The sequence below is a fragment of the Lates calcarifer genome, unplaced genomic scaffold (genome assembly GCF_001640805.2).
Source record: "Lates calcarifer isolate ASB-BC8 unplaced genomic scaffold, TLL_Latcal_v3 _unitig_5626_quiver_3127, whole genome shotgun sequence".
NCBI classification, from domain to species: domain Eukaryota; kingdom Metazoa; phylum Chordata; class Actinopteri; family Centropomidae; genus Lates; species Lates calcarifer.
In genome coordinates this window covers 1-16,863 of record NW_026117628.1, presented here as the reverse complement: position 1 = coordinate 16,863, position 16,863 = coordinate 1, and the positions used below count along the sequence as shown (strand labels likewise).

The following is a 16,863-nucleotide window of genomic DNA, read 5'->3' as shown; positions in this document are numbered from 1 at the left end:
TTGCAGCCTGTATTTCACGCTCTGTTTTGCACTTCTGTTTTATGTCACGTCGCTTTCGGCAATCGGGTATTAGGCGCTGGAAAGTCACCTCTGTAAAGTCTGCACTGCTGCCGAATGAATGAGCGCAGTCTGGGTTTTGGGCACAATGACCCAATACGTCGTCCACAAGGACGTGTGGCTCACCGATGTACGTTTTGAGCAATTTCGGACGAAAATGGACTTGGAACAGAGCCAAATGTTTGATCAGGCCATACGGAAAATTCTTGTTGGGTGGAGTAGTTATTTCTTAGTTTTGCTGTTGACTGTTAGAGAAAATCCCCATTATTGTTGATTGCTATGTGAAATAACAGATCTGCCAGTGTTATTTTGGCACGTATAAAGGGTCTGTCTTCAGCAGCCGCTGTGGCTTACGGCCACACCACCCTGAGCGCGCCCGATCTCGTCTGATCTCGGAAGCTAAGCAGGGTCGGGCCTGGTTAGTACTTGGATGGGAGACCGCCTGGGAATACCAGGTGCCGTAAGCTTTTGTCCCTATCTTACAGCAGCAGAATGCCGCTTCCTCTGTAGTTGAGACAGGGCACGCCAAAACTACTTTTATTTTGCAGCCTGTATTTCACGCTCTGTTTTGCACTTCTGTTTTATGTCACGTCGCTTTCGGCAATCGGGTATTAGGCGCTGGAAAGTCACCTCTGTAAAGTCTGCACTGCTGCCGAATGAATGAGCGCAGTCTGGGTTTTGGGCACAATGACCCAATACGTCGTCCACAAGGACGTGTGGCTCACCGATGTACGTTTTGAGCAATTTCGGACGAAAATGGACTTGGAACAGAGCCAAATGTTTGATCAGGCCATACGGAAAATTCTTGTTGGGTGGAGTAGTTATTTCTTAGTTTTGCTGTTGACTGTTAGAGAAAATCCCCATTATTGTTGATTGCTATGTGAAATAACAGATCTGCCAGTGTTATTTTGGCACGTATAAAGGGTCTGTCTTCAGCAGCCGCTGTGGCTTACGGCCACACCACCCTGAGCGCGCCCGATCTCGTCTGATCTCGGAAGCTAAGCAGGGTCGGGCCTGGTTAGTACTTGGATGGGAGACCGCCTGGGAATACCAGGTGCCGTAAGCTTTTTGTCCCTATCTTACAGCAGCAGAATGCCGCTTCCTCTGTAGTTGAGACAGGGCACGCCAAAACTACTTTTATTTTGCAGCCTGTATTTCACGCTCTGTTTTGCACTTCTGTTTTATGTCACGTCGCTTTCGGCAATCGGGTATTAGGCGCTGGAAAGTCACCTCTGTAAAGTCTGCACTGCTGCCGAATGAATGAGCGCAGTCTGGGTTTTGGGCACAATGACCCAATACGTCGTCCACAAGGACGTGTGGCTCACCGATGTACGTTTTGAGCAATTTCGGACGAAAATGGACTTGGAACAGAGCCAAATGTTTGATCAGGCCATACGGAAAATTCTTGTTGGGGGAGTAGTTATTTCTTAGTTTTGCTGTTGACTGTTAGAGAAAATCCCCATTATTGTTGATTGCTATGTGAAATAACAGATCTGCCAGTGTTATTTTGGCACGTATAAAGGGTCTGTCTTCAGCAGCCGCTGTGGCTTACGGCCACACCACCCTGAGCGCGCCCGATCTCGTCTGATCTCGGAAGCTAAGCAGGGTCGGGCCTGGTTAGTACTTGGATGGGAGACCGCCTGGGAATACCAGGTGCCGTAAGCTTTTTGTCCCCATCTTTTCCTGCCTATCTTACAGCAGCAGAATGCCGCTTCCTCTGTAGTTGAGACAGGGCACGCCAAACTACTTTTATTTTGCAGCCTGTATTTCACGCTCTGTTTTGCACTTCTGTTTTATGTCACGTCGCTTTCGGCAATCGGTATTAGGCGCTGGAAAGTCACCTCTGTAAAGTCTGCACTGCTGCCGAATGAATGAGCGCAGTCTGGGTTTTGGGCACAATGACCCAATACGTCGTCCACAAGGACGTGTGGCTCACCGATGTACGTTTTGAGCAATTTCGGACGAAAATGGACTTGGAACAGAGCCAAATGTTTGATCAGGCCATACGGAAAATTCTTGTTGGGTGGAGTAGTTATTTCTTAGTTTTGCTGTTGACTGTTAGAGAAAATCCCCATTATTGTTGATTGCTATGTGAAATAACAGATCTGCCAGTGTTATTTTGGCACGTATAAAGGGTCTGTCTTCAGCAGCCGCTGTGGCTTACGGCCACACCACCCTGAGCGCGCCCGATCTCGTCTGATCTCGGAAGCTAAGCAGGGTCGGGCCTGGTTAGTACTTGGATGGGAGACCGCCTGGGAATACCAGGTGCCGTAAGCTTTTTGTCCCTATCTTACAGCAGCAGAATGCCGCTTCCTCTGTAGTTGAGACAGGGCACGCCAAAACTACTTTTATTTGCAGCCTGTATTTCACGCTCTGTTTTGCACTTCTGTTTTATGTCACGTCGCTTTCGGCAATCGGGTATTAGGCGCTGGAAAGTCACCTCTGTAAAGTCTGCACTGCTGCCGAATGAATGAGCGCAGTCTGGGTTTTGGGCACAATGACCCAATACGTCGTCCACAAGGACGTGTGGCTCACCGATGTACGTTTTGAGCAATTTCGGACGAAAATGGACTTGGAACAGAGCCAAATGTTTGATCAGGCCATACGGAAAATTCTTGTTGGGTGGAGTAGTTATTTCTTAGTTTTGCTGTTGACTGTTAGAGAAAATCCCCATTATTGTTGATTGCTATGTGAAATAACAGATCTGCCAGTGTTATTTTGGCACGTATAAAGGGTCTGTCTTCAGCAGCCGCTGTGGCTTACGGCCACACCACCCTGAGCGCGCCCGATCTCGTCTGATCTCGGAAGCTAAGCAGGGTCGGGCCTGGTTAGTACTTGGATGGGAGACCGCCTGGGAATACCAGGTGCCGTAAGCTTTTTGTCCTATCTTACAGCAGCAGAATGCCGCTTCCTCTGTAGTTGAGACAGGGCACGCCAAAACTACTTTTATTTTGCAGCCTGTATTTCACGCTCTGTTTTGCACTTCTGTTTTATGTCACGTCGCTTTCGGCAATCGGGTATTAGGCGCTGGAAAGTCACCTCTGTAAAGTCTGCACTGCTGCCGAATGAATGAGCGCAGTCTGGGTTTTGGGCACAATGACCCAATACGTCGTCCACAAGGACGTGTGGCTCACCGATGTACGTTTTGAGCAATTTCGGAAAATGGACTTGGAACAGAGCCAAATGTTTGATCAGGCCATACGGAAAATTCTTGTTGGGTGGAGTAGTTATTTCTTAGTTTTGCTGTTGACTGTTAGAGAAAATCCCCATTATTGTTGATTGCTATGTGAAATAACAGATCTGCCAGTGTTATTTTGGCACGTATAAAGGGTCTGTCTTCAGCAGCCGCTGTGGCTTACGGCCACACCACCCTGAGCGCGCCCGATCTCGTCTGATCTCGGAAGCTAAGCAGGGTCGGGCCTGGTTAGTACTTGGATGGGAGACCGCCTGGGAATACCAGGTGCCGTAAGCTTTTTGTCCCTATCTTACAGCAGCAGAATGCCGCTTCCTCTGTAGTTGAGACAGGGCACGCCAAAACTACTTTTTATTTTGCAGCCTGTATTTCACGCTCTGTTTTGCACTTCTGTTTTATGTCACGTCGCTTTCGGCAATCGGGTATTAGGCGCTGGAAAGTCACCTCTGTAAAGTCTGCACTGCTGCCGAATGAATGAGCGCAGTCTGGGTTTTGGGCACAATGACCCAATACGTCGTCCACAAGGACGTGTGGCTCACCGATGTACGTTTTGAGCAATTTCGGACGAAAATGGACTTGGAACAGAGCCAAATGTTTGATCAGGCCATACGGAAAATTCTTGTTGGGTGGAGTAGTTATTTCTTAGTTTTGCTGTTGACTGTTAGAGAAAATCCCCATTATTGTTGATTGCTATGTGAAATAACAGATCTGCCAGTGTTATTTTGGCACGTATAAAGGGTCTGTCTTCAGCAGCCGCTGTGGCTTACGGCCACACCACCCTGAGCGCGCCCGATCTCGTCTGATCTCGGAAGCTAAGCAGGGTCGGGCCTGGTTAGTACTTGGATGGGAGACCGCCTGGGAATACCAGGTGCCGTAAGCTTTTTCCCTATCTTACAGCAGCAGAATGCCGCTTCCTCTGTAGTTGAGACAGGGCACGCCAAAACTACTTTTATTTTGCAGCCTGTATTTCACGCTCTGTTTTGCACTTCTGTTTTATGTCACGTCGCTTTCGGCAATCGGGTATTAGGCGCTGGAAAGTCACCTCTGTAAAGTCTGCACTGCTGCCGAATGAATGAGCGCAGTCTGGGTTTTGGGCACAATGACCCAATACGTCGTCCACAAGGACGTGTGGCTCACCGATGTACGTTTTGAGCAATTTCGGACGAAAATGGACTTGGAACAGAGCCAAATGTTTGATCAGGCCATACGGAAAATTCTTGTTGGGTGGAGTAGTTATTTCTTAGTTTTGCTGTTGACTGTTAGAAAAATCCCCATTATTGTTGATTGCTATGTGAAATAACAGATCTGCCAGTGTTATTTTGGCACGTATAAAGGGTCTGTCTTCAGCAGCCGCTGTGGCTTACGGCCACACCACCCTGAGCGCGCGCCGATCTCGTCTGATCTCGGAAGCTAAGCAGGGTCGGGCCTGGTTAGTACTTGGATGGGAGACCGCCTGGGAATACCAGGTGCCGTAAGCTTTTTGTCCCCATCTTTTCCTGCCTATCTTACAGCAGCAGAATGCCGCTTCCTCTGTAGTTGAGACAGGGCACGCCAAAACTACTTTTATTTTGCAGCCTGTATTTCACGCTCTGTTTTGCACTTCTGTTTTATGTCACGTCGCTTTCGGCAATCGGGTATTAGGCGCTGGAAAGTCACCTCTGTAAAGTCTGCACTGCTGCCGAATGAATGAGCGCAGTCTGGGTTTTGGGCACAATGACCCAATACGTCGTCCACAAGGACGTGTGGCTCACCGATGTACGTTTTGAGCAATTTCGGACGAAAATGGACTTGGAACAGAGCCAAATGTTTGATCAGGCCATACGGAAAATTCTTGTTGGGTGGAGTAGTTATTTCTTAGTTTTGCTGTTGACTGTTAGAGAAAATCCCCATTATTGTTGATTGCTATGTGAAATAACAGATCTGCCAGTGTTATTTTGGCACGTATAAAGGGTCTGTCTTCAGCAGCCGCTGTGGCTTACGGCCACACCACCCTGAGCGCGCCCGATCTCGTCTGATCTCGGAAGCTAAGCAGGGTCGGGCCTGGTTAGTACTTGGATGGGAGACCGCCTGGGAATACCAGGTGCCGTAAGCTTTTTGTCCCCATCTTTTCCTGCCTATCTTACAGCAGCAGAATGCCGCTTCCTCTGTAGTTGAGACAGGGCACGCCAAAACTACTTTTATTTTGCAGCCTGTATTTCACGCTCTGTTTTGCACTTCTGTTTTATGTCACGTCGCTTTCGGCAATCGGGTATTAGGCGCTGGAAAGTCACCTCTGTAAAGTCTGCACTGCTGCCGAATGAATGAGCGCAGTCTGGGTTTTGGGCACAATGACCCAATACGTCGTCCACAAGGACGTGTGGCTCACCGATGTACGTTTTGAGCAATTTCGGACGAAAATGGACTTGGAACAGAGCCAAATGTTTGATCAGGCCATACGGAAAATTCTTGTTGGGTGGAGTAGTTATTTCTTAGTTTTGCTGTTGACTGTTAGAGAAAATCCCCATTATTGTTGATTGCTATGTGAAATAACAGATCTGCCAGTGTTATTTTGGCACGTATAAAGGGTCTGTCTTCAGCAGCCGCTGTGGCTTACGGCCACACCACCCTGAGCGCGCCCGATCTCGTCTGATCTCGGAAGCTAAGCAGGGTCGGGCCTGGTTAGTACTTGGATGGGAGACCGCCTGGGAATACCAGGTGCCGTAAGCTTTTTGTCCCTATCTTACAGCAGCAGAATGCCGCTTCCTCTGTAGTTGAGACAGGGCACGCCAAAACTACTTTTATTTTGCAGCCTGTATTTCACGCTCTGTTTTGCACTTCTGTTTTATGTCACGTCGCTTTCGGCAATCGGGTATTAGGCGCTGGAAAGTCACCTCTGTAAAGTCTGCACTGCTGCCGAATGAATGAGCGCAGTCTGGGTTTTGGGCACAATGACCCAATACGTCGTCCACAAGGACGTGTGGCTCACCGATGTACGTTTTGAGCAATTTCGGACGAAAATGGACTTGGAACAGAGCCAAATGTTTGATCAGGCCATACGGAAAATTCTTGTTGGGTGGAGTAGTTATTTCTTAGTTTTGCTGTTGACTGTTAGAGAAAATCCCCATTATTGTTGATTGCTATGTGAAATAACAGATCTGCCAGTGTTATTTTGGCACGTATAAAGGGTCTGTCTTCAGCAGCCGCTGTGGCTTACGGCCACACCACCCTGAGCGCGCCCGATCTCGTCTGATCTCGGAAGCTAAGCAGGGTCGGGCCTGGTTAGTACTTGGATGGGAGACCGCCTGGGAATACCAGGTGCCGTAAGCTTTTTGTCCCTATCTTACAGCAGCAGAATGCCGCTTCCTCTGTAGTTGAGACAGGGCACGCCAAAACTACTTTTATTTTGCAGCCTGTATTTCACGCTCTGTTTTGCACTTCTGTTTTATGTCACGTCGCTTTCGGCAATCGGGTATTAGGCGCTGGAAAGTCACCTCTGTAAAGTCTGCACTGCTGCCGAATGAATGAGCGCAGTCTGGGTTTTGGGCACAATGACCCAATACGTCGTCCACAAGGACGTGTGGCTCACCGATGTACGTTTTGAGCAATTTCGGACGAAAATGGACTTGGAACAGAGCCAAATGTTTGATCAGGCCATACGGAAAATTCTTGTTGGGTGGAGTAGTTATTTCTTAGTTTTGCTGTTGACTGTTAGAGAAAATCCCCATTATTTGATTGCTATGTGAAATAACAGATCTGCCAGTGTTATTTTGGCACGTATAAAGGGTCTGTCTTCAGCAGCCGCTGTGGCTTACGGCCACACCACCCTGAGCGCGCCCGATCTCGTCTGATCTCGGAAGCTAAGCAGGGTCGGGCCTGGTTAGTACTTGGATGGGAGACCGCCTGGGAATACCAGGTGCCGTAAGCTTTTTGCCTATCTTACAGCAGCAGAATGCCGCTTCCTCTGTAGTTGAGACAGGGCACGCCAAAACTACTTTTATTTTGCAGCCTGTATTTCACGCTCTGTTTTGCACTTCTGTTTTATGTCACGTCGCTTTCGGCAATCGGGTATTAGGCGCTGGAAAGTCACCTCTGTAAAGTCTGCACTGCTGCCGAATGAATGAGCGCAGTCTGGGTTTTGGGCACAATGACCCAATACGTCGTCCACAAGGACGTGTGGCTCACCGATGTACGTTTTGAGCAATTTCGGACGAAAATGGACTTGGAACAGAGCCAAATGTTTGATCAGGCCATACGGAAAATTCTTGTTGGGTGGAGTAGTTATTTCTTAGTTTTGCTGTTGACTGTTAGAGAAAATCCCCATTATTGTTGATTGCTATGTGAAATAACAGATCTGCCAGTGTTATTTTGGCACGTATAAAGGGTCTGTCTTCAGCAGCCGCTGTGGCTTACGGCCACACCACCCTGAGCGCGCCCGATCTCGTCTGATCTCGGAAGCTAAGCAGGGTCGGGCCTGGTTAGTACTTGGATGGGAGACCGCCTGGGAATACCAGGTGCCGTAAGCTTTTTGTCCCCATCTTTTCCTGCCTATCTTACAGCAGCAGAATGCCGCTTCCTCTGTAGTTGAGACAGGGCACGCCAAAACTACTTTTATTTTGCAGCCTGTATTTCACGCTCTGTTTTGCACTTCTGTTTTATGTCACGTCGCTTTCGGCAATCGGGTATTAGGCGCTGGAAAGTCACCTCTGTAAAGTCTGCACTGCTGCCGAATGAATGAGCGCAGTCTGGGTTTTGGGCACAATGACCCAATACGTCGTCCACAAGGACGTGTGGCTCACCGATGTACGTTTTGAGCAATTTCGGACGAAAATGGACTTGGAACAGAGCCAAATGTTTGATCAGGCCATACGGAAAATTCTTGTTGGGTGGAGTAGTTATTTCTTAGTTTTGCTGTTGACTGTTAGAGAAAATCCCCATTATTGTTGATTGCTATGTGAAATAACAGATCTGCCAGTGTTATTTTGGCACGTATAAAGGGTCTGTCTTCAGCAGCCGCTGTGGCTTACGGCCACACCACCCTGAGCGCGCCCGATCTCGTCTGATCTCGGAAGCTAAGCAGGGTCGGGCCTGGTTAGTACTTGGATGGGAGACCGCCTGGGAATACCAGGTGCCGTAAGCTTTTTGTCCCCATCTTTTCCTGCCTATCTTACAGCAGCAGAATGCCGCTTCCTCTGTAGTTGAGACAGGGCACGCCAAAACTACTTTTATTTTGCAGCCTGTATTTCACGCTCTGTTTTGCACTTCTGTTTTATGTCACGTCGCTTTCGGCAATCGGGTATTAGGCGCTGGAAAGTCACCTCTGTAAAGTCTGCACTGCTGCCGAATGAATGAGCGCAGTCTGGGTTTTGGGCACAATGACCCAATACGTCGTCCACAAGGACGTGTGGCTCACCGATGTACGTTTTGAGCAATTTCGGACGAAAATGGACTTGGAACAGAGCCAAATGTTTGATCAGGCCATACGGAAAATTCTTGTTGGGTGGAGTAGTTATTTCTTAGTTTTGCTGTTGACTGTTAGAGAAAATCCCCATTATTGTTGATTGCTATGTGAAATAACAGATCTGCCAGTGTTATTTTGGCACGTATAAAGGGTCTGTCTTCAGCAGCCGCTGTGGCTTACGGCCACACCACCCTGAGCGCGCCCGATCTCGTCTGATCTCGGAAGCTAAGCAGGGTCGGGCCTGGTTAGTACTTGGATGGGAGACCGCCTGGGAATACCAGGTGCCGTAAGCTTTTTGTCCCCATCTTCAGCAGCAGAATGCCGCTTCCTCTGTAGTTGAGACAGGGCACGCCAAACTACTTTTATTTTGCAGCCTGTATTTCACGCTCTGTTTTGCACTTCTGTTTTATGTCACGTCGCTTTCGGCAATCGGGTATTAGGCGCTGGAAAGTCACCTCTGTAAAGTCTGCACTGCTGCCGAATGAATGAGCGCAGTCTGGGTTTTGGGCACAATGACCCAATACGTCGTCCACAAGGACGTGTGGCTCACCGATGTACGTTTTGAGCAATTTCGGACGAAAATGGACTTGGAACAGAGCCAAATGTTTGATCAGGCCATACGGAAAATTCTTGTGGGTGGAGTAGTTATTTCTTAGTTTTGCTGTTGACTGTTAGAGAAAATCCCCATTATTGTTGATTGCTATGTGAAATAACAGATCTGCCAGTGTTATTTTGGCACGTATAAAGGGTCTGTCTTCAGCAGCCGCTGTGGCTTACGGCCACACCACCCTGAGCGCGCCCGATCTCGTCTGATCTCGGAAGCTAAGCAGGGTCGGGCCTGGTTAGTACTTGGATGGGAGACCGCCTGGGAATACCAGGTGCCGTAAGCTTTTTGTCCCTATCCTTACAGCAGCAGAATGCCGCTTCCTCTGTAGTTGAGACAGGGCACGCCAAAACTACTTTTATTTTGCAGCCTGTATTTCACGCTCTGTTTTGCACTTCTGTTTTATGTCACGTCGCTTTCGGCAATCGGGTATTAGGCGCTGGAAAGTCACCTCTGTAAAGTCTGCACTGCTGCCGAATGAATGAGCGCAGTCTGGGTTTTGGGCACAATGACCCAATACGTCGTCCACAAGGACGTGTGGCTCACCGATGTACGTTTTGAGCAATTTCGGACGAAAATGGACTTGGAACAGAGCCAAATGTTTGATCAGGCCATACGGAAAATTCTTGTTGGGTGGAGTAGTTATTTCTTAGTTTTGCTGTTGACTGTTAGAGAAAATCCCCATTATTGTTGATTGCTATGTGAAATAACAGATCTGCCAGTGTTATTTTGGCACGTATAAAGGGTCTGTCTTCAGCAGCCGCTGTGGCTTACGGCCACACCACCCTGAGCGCGCCCGATCTCGTCTGATCTCGGAAGCTAAGCAGGGTCGGGCCTGGTTAGTACTTGGATGGGAGACCGCCTGGGAATACCAGGTGCCGTAAGCTTTTTGTCCCCATCTTTTCCTGCCTATCTTACAGCAGCAGAATGCCGCTTCCTCTGTAGTTGAGACAGGGCACGCCAAAACTACTTTTATTTTGCAGCCTGTATTTCACGCTCTGTTTTGCACTTCTGTTTTATGTCACGTCGCTTTCGGCAATCGGGTATTAGGCGCTGGAAAGTCACCTCTGTAAAGTCTGCACTGCTGCCCGAATGAATGAGCGCAGTCTGGGTTTTGGGCACAATGACCCAATACGTCGTCCACAAGGACGTGTGGCTCACCGATGTACGTTTTGAGCAATTTCGGACGAAAATGGACTTGGAACAGAGCCAAATGTTTGATCAGGCCATACGGAAAATTCTTGTTGGGTGGAGTAGTTATTTCTTAGTTTTGCTGTTGACTGTTAGAGAAAATCCCCATTATTGTTGATTGCTATGTGAAATAACAGATCTGCCAGTGTTATTTTGGCACGTATAAAGGGTCTGTCTTCAGCAGCCGCTGTGGCTTACGGCCACACCACCCTGAGCGCGCCCGATCTCGTCTGATCTCGGAAGCTAAGCAGGGTCGGGCCTGGTTAGTACTTGGATGGGAGACCGCCTGGGAATACCAGGTGCCGTAAGCTTTTGTTCCCTATCTTACAGCAGCAGAATGCCGCTTCCTCTGTAGTTGAGACAGGGCACGCCAAAACTACTTTTATTTTGCAGCCTGTATTTCACGCTCTGTTTTGCACTTCTGTTTTATGTCACGTCGCTTTCGGCAATCGGGTATTAGGCGCTGGAAAGTCACCTCTGTAAAGTCTGCACTGCTGCCGAATGAATGAGCGCAGTCTGGGTTTTGGGCACAATGACCCAATACGTCGTCCACAAGGACGTGTGGCTCACCGATGTACGTTTTGAGCAATTTCGGACGAAAATGGACTTGGAACAGAGCCAAATGTTTGATCAGGCCATACGGAAAATTCTTGTTGGGTGGAGTAGTTATTTCTTAGTTTTGCTGTTGACTGTTAGAGAAAATCCCCATTATTGTTGATTGCTATGTGAAATAACAGATCTGCCAGTGTTATTTTGGCACGTATAAAGGGTCTGTCTTCAGCAGCCGCTGTGGCTTACGGCCACACCACCCTGAGCGCGCCCGATCTCGTCTGATCTCGGAAGCTAAGCAGGGTCGGGCCTGGTTAGTACTTGGATGGGAGACCGCCTGGGAATACCAGGTGCCGTAAGCTTTTTGTCCCTATCTTACAGCAGCAGAATGCCGCTTCCTCTGTAGTTGAGACAGGGCACGCCAAAACTACTTTTATTTTGCAGCCTGTATTTCACGCTCTGTTTTGCACTTCTGTTTTATGTCACGTCGCTTTCGGCAATCGGGTATTAGGCGCTGGAAAGTCACCTCTGTAAAGTCTGCACTGCTGCCGAATGAATGAGCGCAGTCTGGGTTTTGGGCACAATGACCCAATACGTCGTCCACAAGGACGTGTGGCTCACCGATGTACGTTTTGAGCAATTTCGGACGAAAATGGACTTGGAACAGAGCCAAATGTTTGATCAGGCCATACGGAAAATTCTTGTTGGGTGGAGTAGTTATTTCTTAGTTTTGCTGTTGACTGTTAGAGAAAATCCCCATTATTGTTGATTGCTATGTGAAATAACAGATCTGCCAGTGTTATTTTGGCACGTATAAAGGGTCTGTCTTCAGCAGCCGCTGTGGCTTACGGCCACACCACCCTGAGCGCGCCCGATCTCGTCTGATCTCGGAAGCTAAGCAGGGTCGGGCCTGGTTAGTACTTGGATGGGAGACCGCCTGGGAATACCAGGTGCCGTAAGCTTTTTGTCCCTATCTTACAGCAGCAGAATGCCGCTTCCTCTGTAGTTGAGACAGGGCACGCCAAAACTACTTTTATTTTGCAGCCTGTATTTCACGCTCTGTTTTGCACTTCTGTTTTATGTCACGTCGCTTTCGGCAATCGGGTATTAGGCGCTGGAAAGTCACCTCTGTAAAGTCTGCACTGCTGCCGAATGAATGAGCGCAGTCTGGGTTTTGGGCACAATGACCCAATACGTCGTCCACAAGGACGTGTGGCTCACCGATGTACGTTTTGAGCAATTTCGGACGAAAATGGACTTGGAACAGAGCCAAATGTTTGATCAGGCCATACGGAAAATTCTTGTTGGGTGGAGTAGTTATTTCTTAGTTTTGCTGTTGACTGTTAGAGAAAATCCCCATTATTGTTGATTGCTATGTGAAATAACAGATCTGCCAGTGTTATTTTGGCACGTATAAAGGGTCTGTCTTCAGCAGCCGCTGTGGCTTACGGCCACACCACCCTGAGCGCGCCCGATCTCGTCTGATCTCGGAAGCTAAGCAGGGTCGGGCCTGGTTAGTACTTGGATGGGAGACCGCCTGGGAATACCAGGTGCCGTAAGCTTTTTGTCCCTATCTTACAGCAGCAGAATGCCGCTTCCTCTGTAGTTGAGACAGGGCACGCCAAAACTACTTTTATTTTGCAGCCTGTATTTCACGCTCTGTTTTGCACTTCTGTTTTATGTCACGTCGCTTTCGGCAATCGGGTATTAGGCGCTGGAAAGTCACCTCTGTAAAGTCTGCACTGCTGCCGAATGAATGAGCGCAGTCTGGGTTTTGGGCACAATGACCCAATACGTCGTCCACAAGGACGTGTGGCTCACCGATGTACGTTTTGAGCAATTTCGGACGAAAATGGACTTGGAACAGAGCCAAATGTTTGATCAGGCCATACGGAAAATTCTTGTTGGGTGGAGTAGTTATTTCTTAGTTTTGCTGTTGACTGTTAGAGAAAATCCCCATTATTGTTGATTGCTATGTGAAATAACAGATCTGCCAGTGTTATTTTGGCACGTATAAAGGGTCTGTCTTCAGCAGCCGCTGTGGCTTACGGCCACACCACCCTGAGCGCGCCCGATCTCGTCTGATCTCGGAAGCTAAGCAGGGTCGGGCCTGGTTAGTACTTGGATGGGAGACCGCCTGGGAATACCAGGTGCCGTAAGCTTTTTGTCCCTATCTTACAGCAGCAGAATGCCGCTTCCTCTGTAGTTGAGACAGGGCACGCCAAAACTACTTTTATTTTGCAGCCTGTATTTCACGCTCTGTTTTGCACTTCTGTTTTATGTCACGTCGCTTTCGGCAATCGGGTATTAGGCGCTGGAAAGTCACCTCTGTAAAGTCTGCACTGCTGCCGAATGAATGAGCGCAGTCTGGGTTTTGGGCACAATGACCCAATACGTCGTCCACAAGGACGTGTGGCTCACCGATGTACGTTTTGAGCAATTTCGGACGAAAATGGACTTGGAACAGAGCCAAATGTTTGATCAGGCCATACGGAAAATTCTTGTTGGGTGGAGTAGTTATTTCTTAGTTTTGCTGTTGACTGTTAGAGAAAATCCCCATTATTGTTGATTGCTATGTGAAATAACAGATCTGCCAGTGTTATTTTGGCACGTATAAAGGGTCTGTCTTCAGCAGCCGCTGTGGCTTACGGCCACACCACCCTGAGCGCGCCCGATCTCGTCTGATCTCGGAAGCTAAGCAGGGTCGGGCCTGGTTAGTACTTGGATGGGAGACCGCCTGGGAATACCAGGTGCCGTAAGCTTTTTGTCCCCATCTTTTCCTGCCTATCTTACAGCAGCAGAATGCCGCTTCCTCTGTAGTTGAGACAGGGCACGCCAAAACTACTTTTATTTTGCAGCCTGTATTTCACGCTCTGTTTTGCACTTCTGTTTTATGTCACGTCGCTTTCGGCAATCGGGTATTAGGCGCTGGAAAGTCACCTCTGTAAAGTCTGCACTGCTGCCGAATGAATGAGCGCAGTCTGGGTTTTGGGCACAATGACCCAATACGTCGTCCACAAGGACGTGTGGCTCACCGATGTACGTTTTGAGCAATTTCGGACGAAAATGGACTTGGAACAGAGCCAAATGTTTGATCAGGCCATACGGAAAATTCTTGTTGGGTGGAGTAGTTATTTCTTAGTTTTGCTGTTGACTGTTAGAGAAAATCCCCATTATTGTTGATTGCTATGTGAAATAACAGATCTGCCAGTGTTATTTTGGCACGTATAAAGGGTCTGTCTTCAGCAGCCGCTGTGGCTTACGGCCACACCACCCTGAGCGCGCCCGATCTCGTCTGATCTCGGAAGCTAAGCAGGGTCGGGCCTGGTTAGTACTTGGATGGGAGACCGCCTGGGAATACCAGGTGCCGTAAGCTTTTTGTCCCTATCTTACAGCAGCAGAATGCCGCTTCCTCTGTAGTTGAGACAGGGCACGCCAAACTACTTTTATTTTGCAGCCTGTATTTCACGCTCTGTTTTGCACTTCTGTTTTATGTCACGTCGCTTTCGGCAATCGGGTATTAGGCGCTGGAAAGTCACCTCTGTAAAGTCTGCACTGCTGCCGAATGAATGAGCGCAGTCTGGGTTTTGGGCACAATGACCCAATACGTCGTCCACAAGGACGTGTGGCTCACCGATGTACGTTTTGAGCAATTTCGGACGAAAATGGACTTGGAACAGAGCCAAATGTTTGATCAGGCCATACGGAAAATTCTTGTTGGGTGGAGTAGTTATTTCTTAGTTTTGCTGTTGACTGTTAGAGAAAATCCCCATTATTGTTGATTGCTATGTGAAATAACAGATCTGCCAGTGTTATTTTGGCACGTATAAAGGGTCTGTCTTCAGCAGCCGCTGTGGCTTACGGCCACACCACCCTGAGCGCGCCCGATCTCGTCTGATCTCGGAAGCTAAGCAGGGTCGGGCCTGGTTAGTACTTGGATGGGAGACCGCCTGGGAATACCAGGTGCCGTAAGCTTTTTGTGCCTATCTTACAGCAGCAGAATGCCGCTTCCTCTGTAGTTGAGACAGGGCACGCCAAAAACTACTTTTATTTTGCAGCCTGTATTTCACGCTCTGTTTTGCACTTCTGTTTTATGTCACGTCGCTTTCGGCAATCGGGTATTAGGCGCTGGAAAGTCACCTCTGTAAAGTCTGCACTGCTGCCGAATGAATGAGCGCAGTCTGGGTTTTGGGCACAATGACCCAATACGTCGTCCACAAGGACGTGTGGCTCACCGATGTACGTTTTGAGCAATTTCGGACGAAAATGGACTTGGAACAGAGCCAAATGTTTGATCAGGCCATACGGAAAATTCTTGTTGGGTGGAGTAGTTATTTCTTAGTTTTGCTGTTGACTGTTAGAGAAAATCCCCATTATTGTTGATTGCTATGTGAAATAACAGATCTGCCAGTGTTATTTTGGCACGTATAAAGGGTCTGTCTTCAGCAGCCGCTGTGGCTTACGGCCACACCACCCTGAGCGCGCCCGATCTCGTCTGATCTCGGAAGCTAAGCAGGGTCGGGCCTGGTTAGTACTTGGATGGGAGACCGCCTGGGAATACCAGGTGCCGTAAGCTTTTTGTCCCCATCTTTTCCTGCCTATCTTACAGCAGCAGAATGCCGCTTCCTCTGTAGTTGAGACAGGGCACGCCAAAACTACTTTTATTTTGCAGCCTGTATTTCACGCTCTGTTTTGCACTTCTGTTTTATGTCACGTCGCTTTCGGCAATCGGGTATTAGGCGCTGGAAAGTCACCTCTGTAAAGTCTGCACTGCTGCCGAATGAATGAGCGCAGTCTGGGTTTTGGGCACAATGACCCAATACGTCGTCCACAAGGACGTGTGGCTCACCGATGTACGTTTTGAGCAATTTCGGACGAAAATGGACTTGGAACAGAGCCAAATGTTTGATCAGGCCATACGGAAAATTCTTGTTGGGTGGAGTAGTTATTTCTTAGTTTTGCTGTTGACTGTTAGAGAAAATCCCCATTATTGTTGATTGCTATGTGAAATAACAGATCTGCCAGTGTTATTTTGGCACGTATAAAGGGTCTGTCTTCAGCAGCCGCTGTGGCTTACGGCCACACCACCCTGAGCGCGCCCGATCTCGTCTGATCTCGGAAGCTAAGCAGGGTCGGGCCTGGTTAGTACTTGGATGGGAGACCGCCTGGGAATACCAGGTGCCGTAAGCTTTTTGTCCCTATCTTACAGCAGCAGAATGCCGCTTCCTCTGTAGTTGAGACAGGGCACGCCAAAACTACTTTTATTTTGCAGCCTGTATTTCACGCTCTGTTTTGCACTTCTGTTTTATGTCACGTCGCTTTCGGCAATCGGGTATTAGGCGCTGGAAAGTCACCTCTGTAAAGTCTGCACTGCTGCCGAATGAATGAGCGCAGTCTGGGTTTTGGGCACAATGACCCAATACGTCGTCCACAAGGACGTGTGGCTCACCGATGTACGTTTTGAGCAATTTCGGACGAAAATGGACTTGGAACAGAGCCAAATGTTTGATCAGGCCATACGGAAAATTCTTGTTGGGTGGAGTAGTTATTTCTTAGTTTTGCTGTTGACTGTTAGAGAAAATCCCCATTATTGTTGATTGCTATGTGAAATAACAGATCTGCCAGTGTTATTTTGGCACGTATAAAGGGTCTGTCTTCAGCAGCCGCTGTGGCTTACGGCCACACCACCCTGAGCGCGCCCGATCTCGTCTGATCTCGGAAGCTAAGCAGGGTCGGGCCTGGTTAGTACTTGGATGGGAGACCGCCTGGGAATACCAGGTGCCGTAAGCTTTTTGTCCCCATATCTTACAGCAGCAGAATGCCGCTTCCTCT

General features: G+C 48.5%; 28 non-coding genes across 28 annotated transcripts; all 28 read left to right on the top strand.

Annotated features, from left to right (window-relative positions):
* Positions 1–405: 405 nt before the first annotated feature.
* Positions 406–524, top strand: LOC127141189 (5S ribosomal RNA). The gene has a single exon (XR_007811717.1). It is a non-coding gene; the product is annotated as a 5S ribosomal RNA (ribosomal RNA).
* Positions 525–1,004: 480 nt separating this feature from the next.
* Positions 1,005–1,123, top strand: LOC127141188 (5S ribosomal RNA). Its single transcript, XR_007811716.1, has one exon. It is a non-coding gene; the product is annotated as a 5S ribosomal RNA (ribosomal RNA).
* A 480-nt stretch (positions 1,124–1,603) lies between these two features.
* LOC127141186 (5S ribosomal RNA) lies at positions 1,604–1,722 on the top strand. Its single transcript, XR_007811714.1, has one exon. It is a non-coding gene; the product is annotated as a 5S ribosomal RNA (ribosomal RNA).
* A 493-nt stretch (positions 1,723–2,215) lies between these two features.
* Positions 2,216–2,334, top strand: LOC127141185 (5S ribosomal RNA). Its single transcript, XR_007811713.1, has one exon. It is a non-coding gene; the product is annotated as a 5S ribosomal RNA (ribosomal RNA).
* Positions 2,335–2,814: 480 nt separating this feature from the next.
* LOC127141184 (5S ribosomal RNA) lies at positions 2,815–2,933 on the top strand. Its single transcript, XR_007811712.1, has one exon. It is a non-coding gene; the product is annotated as a 5S ribosomal RNA (ribosomal RNA).
* Positions 2,934–3,410: 477 nt separating this feature from the next.
* LOC127141183 (5S ribosomal RNA) lies at positions 3,411–3,529 on the top strand. The gene has a single exon (XR_007811711.1). It is a non-coding gene; the product is annotated as a 5S ribosomal RNA (ribosomal RNA).
* Positions 3,530–4,011: 482 nt separating this feature from the next.
* LOC127141181 (5S ribosomal RNA) lies at positions 4,012–4,130 on the top strand. Its single transcript, XR_007811710.1, has one exon. It is a non-coding gene; the product is annotated as a 5S ribosomal RNA (ribosomal RNA).
* A 478-nt stretch (positions 4,131–4,608) lies between these two features.
* On the top strand, positions 4,609–4,728 carry LOC127141190 (5S ribosomal RNA). Its single transcript, XR_007811718.1, has one exon. It is a non-coding gene; the product is annotated as a 5S ribosomal RNA (ribosomal RNA).
* A 495-nt stretch (positions 4,729–5,223) lies between these two features.
* On the top strand, positions 5,224–5,342 carry LOC127141180 (5S ribosomal RNA). The gene has a single exon (XR_007811709.1). It is a non-coding gene; the product is annotated as a 5S ribosomal RNA (ribosomal RNA).
* Positions 5,343–5,837: 495 nt separating this feature from the next.
* On the top strand, positions 5,838–5,956 carry LOC127141179 (5S ribosomal RNA). Its single transcript, XR_007811708.1, has one exon. It is a non-coding gene; the product is annotated as a 5S ribosomal RNA (ribosomal RNA).
* Positions 5,957–6,437: 481 nt separating this feature from the next.
* LOC127141178 (5S ribosomal RNA) lies at positions 6,438–6,556 on the top strand. Its single transcript, XR_007811707.1, has one exon. It is a non-coding gene; the product is annotated as a 5S ribosomal RNA (ribosomal RNA).
* A 479-nt stretch (positions 6,557–7,035) lies between these two features.
* LOC127141177 (5S ribosomal RNA) lies at positions 7,036–7,154 on the top strand. Its single transcript, XR_007811706.1, has one exon. It is a non-coding gene; the product is annotated as a 5S ribosomal RNA (ribosomal RNA).
* Positions 7,155–7,633: 479 nt separating this feature from the next.
* Positions 7,634–7,752, top strand: LOC127141176 (5S ribosomal RNA). The gene has a single exon (XR_007811705.1). It is a non-coding gene; the product is annotated as a 5S ribosomal RNA (ribosomal RNA).
* A 495-nt stretch (positions 7,753–8,247) lies between these two features.
* Positions 8,248–8,366, top strand: LOC127141174 (5S ribosomal RNA). Its single transcript, XR_007811703.1, has one exon. It is a non-coding gene; the product is annotated as a 5S ribosomal RNA (ribosomal RNA).
* Positions 8,367–8,861: 495 nt separating this feature from the next.
* Positions 8,862–8,980, top strand: LOC127141173 (5S ribosomal RNA). Its single transcript, XR_007811702.1, has one exon. It is a non-coding gene; the product is annotated as a 5S ribosomal RNA (ribosomal RNA).
* A 478-nt stretch (positions 8,981–9,458) lies between these two features.
* On the top strand, positions 9,459–9,577 carry LOC127141172 (5S ribosomal RNA). Its single transcript, XR_007811701.1, has one exon. It is a non-coding gene; the product is annotated as a 5S ribosomal RNA (ribosomal RNA).
* A 482-nt stretch (positions 9,578–10,059) lies between these two features.
* Positions 10,060–10,178, top strand: LOC127141171 (5S ribosomal RNA). The gene has a single exon (XR_007811700.1). It is a non-coding gene; the product is annotated as a 5S ribosomal RNA (ribosomal RNA).
* Positions 10,179–10,674: 496 nt separating this feature from the next.
* Positions 10,675–10,793, top strand: LOC127141170 (5S ribosomal RNA). Its single transcript, XR_007811699.1, has one exon. It is a non-coding gene; the product is annotated as a 5S ribosomal RNA (ribosomal RNA).
* A 481-nt stretch (positions 10,794–11,274) lies between these two features.
* LOC127141169 (5S ribosomal RNA) lies at positions 11,275–11,393 on the top strand. Its single transcript, XR_007811698.1, has one exon. It is a non-coding gene; the product is annotated as a 5S ribosomal RNA (ribosomal RNA).
* A 481-nt stretch (positions 11,394–11,874) lies between these two features.
* LOC127141168 (5S ribosomal RNA) lies at positions 11,875–11,993 on the top strand. Its single transcript, XR_007811697.1, has one exon. It is a non-coding gene; the product is annotated as a 5S ribosomal RNA (ribosomal RNA).
* Positions 11,994–12,474: 481 nt separating this feature from the next.
* On the top strand, positions 12,475–12,593 carry LOC127141167 (5S ribosomal RNA). The gene has a single exon (XR_007811696.1). It is a non-coding gene; the product is annotated as a 5S ribosomal RNA (ribosomal RNA).
* A 481-nt stretch (positions 12,594–13,074) lies between these two features.
* On the top strand, positions 13,075–13,193 carry LOC127141166 (5S ribosomal RNA). Its single transcript, XR_007811695.1, has one exon. It is a non-coding gene; the product is annotated as a 5S ribosomal RNA (ribosomal RNA).
* Positions 13,194–13,674: 481 nt separating this feature from the next.
* On the top strand, positions 13,675–13,793 carry LOC127141165 (5S ribosomal RNA). The gene has a single exon (XR_007811694.1). It is a non-coding gene; the product is annotated as a 5S ribosomal RNA (ribosomal RNA).
* Positions 13,794–14,288: 495 nt separating this feature from the next.
* On the top strand, positions 14,289–14,407 carry LOC127141192 (5S ribosomal RNA). Its single transcript, XR_007811720.1, has one exon. It is a non-coding gene; the product is annotated as a 5S ribosomal RNA (ribosomal RNA).
* A 480-nt stretch (positions 14,408–14,887) lies between these two features.
* On the top strand, positions 14,888–15,006 carry LOC127141191 (5S ribosomal RNA). The gene has a single exon (XR_007811719.1). It is a non-coding gene; the product is annotated as a 5S ribosomal RNA (ribosomal RNA).
* A 482-nt stretch (positions 15,007–15,488) lies between these two features.
* LOC127141187 (5S ribosomal RNA) lies at positions 15,489–15,607 on the top strand. The gene has a single exon (XR_007811715.1). It is a non-coding gene; the product is annotated as a 5S ribosomal RNA (ribosomal RNA).
* Positions 15,608–16,102: 495 nt separating this feature from the next.
* Positions 16,103–16,221, top strand: LOC127141175 (5S ribosomal RNA). The gene has a single exon (XR_007811704.1). It is a non-coding gene; the product is annotated as a 5S ribosomal RNA (ribosomal RNA).
* Positions 16,222–16,702: 481 nt separating this feature from the next.
* LOC127141164 (5S ribosomal RNA) lies at positions 16,703–16,821 on the top strand. Its single transcript, XR_007811693.1, has one exon. It is a non-coding gene; the product is annotated as a 5S ribosomal RNA (ribosomal RNA).
* Positions 16,822–16,863: the final 42 nt, after the last annotated feature.